The sequence below is a fragment of the Elephantulus edwardii genome, unplaced genomic scaffold (assembly GCF_000299155.1).
Source record: "Elephantulus edwardii isolate Elephantulus edwardi_28Jun2011 unplaced genomic scaffold, EleEdw1.0 scaffold00007, whole genome shotgun sequence".
NCBI classification, from domain to species: Eukaryota; Metazoa; Chordata; class Mammalia; order Macroscelidea; family Macroscelididae; genus Elephantulus; species Elephantulus edwardii.
In genome coordinates, this window is record NW_006399757.1 from 7894960 (window position 1) to 7898028 (window position 3069).

The window sequence follows — 3069 nt, forward strand, 5'->3', positions numbered from 1 at the left end:
AGAGACAGTGCGATTGGCACAGGACAGAGCGGAGTTTAGGGCTGTTGTACATAGGGTCGATATGAGTCGCAAGCGACTCGACGGCACATAACAACAAACAACAACAATGGGTTTCTTACAAAGTTTGTAATCATTGTTTTTTACACAGGAATTTTCCCATTTCCTTTACCCACCACTCCCTCCATCCATCAATTTGTGCAACCCTATGATTAACCACCCCCTATCTTCCTCACCCCTCGGTTCTCCTGCGTCTACCCTCTTCAATCCTCATACGTGTTCTACAATAATGTTCTTATACAGTATTTGAAGGACCCTTTAATCAAATACATGACAGCATTTACTAAAAAATATTTTTCATTTGTTTGGTTTTAACAAACAAATATATTTATTATTTCATAGTTTAAAAGACACTTCTTTCCCTTTATCTGATGCTACTTCAATTCTTCTCTTTTGAAAGGATCACATAATTTACCTGCTTTTCCTAAGCTAAAATATATCTTAATATTTTTGTTAGACTGCCATTGTTGTTCAGGGGAAAATAAAGAAAATTATTTTTTCATTAACCCAGCATACATAGTCAACAAATATTTCTAGGTTGTCTTCTGTAGAAGTGTACTTTTCATGATGATGTTGTTGTTGTTACATGCTGTCAAGTCACCTGCAACTCAAAATGACCCTATGTGCTGAGCCAGTATCACTGACTTCGATACACATACCTACATTGCCCTAGTTACTGTATTAATTAATCTTGTCAGGGGGGTCTTCCTCTACTGAGATGTGCTTCCATCCTTCTGAGCAGGATGTCCTTCTCCAAGGATCAGTCTCTTCTGGCCACACACCCCAAAGGAGAAAATTGGTTTTAATCTTCTCCAAAACAGACCTAGTTGTTTTCTTGGTGGTCCATGGTATGTTCAAGACTCTTCTCCAACACAACTCAAAGGAATCAATTCTTCTGTCATCCTTAGTCATTATCTAGCTCTCTGATAGCAAGTAATTGCAAAGACCATGGACTGGGTCAGGTGCACCATAGTTCCTAGACTGACATCGTTGCTTCTCAGTACTCTAGAAAGGTTCCTGACAGCAGATTTACCTAATGTAATTCACCTTTTGATTTCCTGACTGCTCATGCCAAGAGTGTTAATTGTGGAGCTGAGCAAGCTGTAATTGTTAACAATTTCAATTTCTTCTCCGTCCATCATGGTGGAGCCAATTGGTCCAGTGGTGAGAATCTTTGTCTTCTTAATGTTGAGTTTCAACCCATATTGAAGACCACAGTTCTTGAACTTCTGCAGCAAGTTCTTCAGGTCATCCTTAGTTTCAGCAAGAAAGGTTGTATCATCTGCATAACTTAAGTTGTTGATGAGTCTTCCTCCAATCCTGATGCCACATTCCTCTTCATAAAGCCCTACCTTTGGAATGATCTGTTCTGCATATAGATTGAAAAGTTATGGAGATAGGACGCTTTCCTGACATACTCCCTTTCTGATTCTGAACCAAGCAGTGTTTCCCTGCTCCATTCTGAAGACTGCTTTCTGGTCCAAGTATAGGTTTTACATAAGCACAATCAAGTATTTTGGGATTCCCATTCTTCTCAAGGTTAACCACAATGTCTTGTGATCCCCACAGTCAAATGCCTTTGCACAGTCAATGAAACACAGATAAATAGCCCTCCAATACACTTTGATTTCTGCCAAGATCCATCTTACATTGGCAATAATGTTTCTAATGCCACAGCCTCTTCTAAACCCAGCTTGTAGTTCTGGTAGTTCTCTGTCAATGTACTGTTTCGGTCATTTGTGGATAATCTTTTACAGGATTTTGCTTGCATATGATATGGGTGATTTTATACAATAATTGTTATACTCTATCAGGTCACTGTATTTTGGAATGGGAATAAATATGGATCTCTTCTAGTCAGTTGGTCAGGTATCTGTAACTCCAGATTCCTTGCACAACCTGGTGAGCACATCCAGGCCATCATCTGTTTGTTAAAATATGACAATTGGTATTCCATTAATTCCTGGGGACTTAGTTTTTGCCAAGTCCTTCAGAGCAGCTTGAACTTCCTCCTTAATCATTATTGCTTCTTGATCATATGTTGTTTCTTTTAATTCTTCTGTGTCAGTCAATTCGTTTTGGTACAGTGACTCTGTATACACCTTCCATGTTCTTTTAATACTACTTGGAAAATTCAATATTCTACCCAGAATGAATTGGCTGACATAGAAGAATTTTGTGAAATAACATATGAGCAAGAGCCTATGGTGATGAAGAAGGTAGTTCAAGTTGTTCTAAACAATTGGCAAAAAAACAAGGCTCCTGGAATTGACGGCATACCAATTGATATGTTTCAACAAACAGACGCTGCTCTAGATGTGTTCACTAAGTTGTGCTAAGAAATGTGGAGGACAGCCGGCTGACCATCTGACTGGAAGAGATCTATATTTGTCCCAATTCCAAAAAAAGGTGACCAAACAGAGTGTGGAAATTATCGAACAATATCATTAATATCACACGCAAGCAAGAGTCTGTTGAAAATTATCTAGAAATGACAGGAACAACATGTCAACAGAGAACTGCCAGATGTACATGCTGGGTTTAGAAGAGGTCATGGTACTAGGGATATTATAGCTAATGTTAGAGGTATGCTGGTAGAAAGCAGTGAGTACCAGAGGAATGTCTGTCTGTGCTTCATTGATTATGCAAAGGCTTTTGACTGTGTAGATCACAACAAGCTGTGCTTACGTGAAACCTATATTGAACCAAGCGGCAGTCATCAGAACAGAGCAAGGAGACACTGCATGGTTCAAAATCAGGAAGGGTGTCTGCCAGGGATGTATTCTGTCTCCATATCTTTTTCAATCTATATGCAGAATAGATCATCCAGGATGCTGGGCTACATGAGGAGGAATGTGGCATCAAGATTGGTGGAAGATTCATCAGCAATTTGTGTCATGCAAGTGACACCACCCTACTTGCTGAAACTGAGAAAGACCTGAAGCGCTTGCTAAAGAAGGTCAGGAACTTCAGCCTTTAATATGGATTGAAGCTCAATAGCAAGAAAACAAA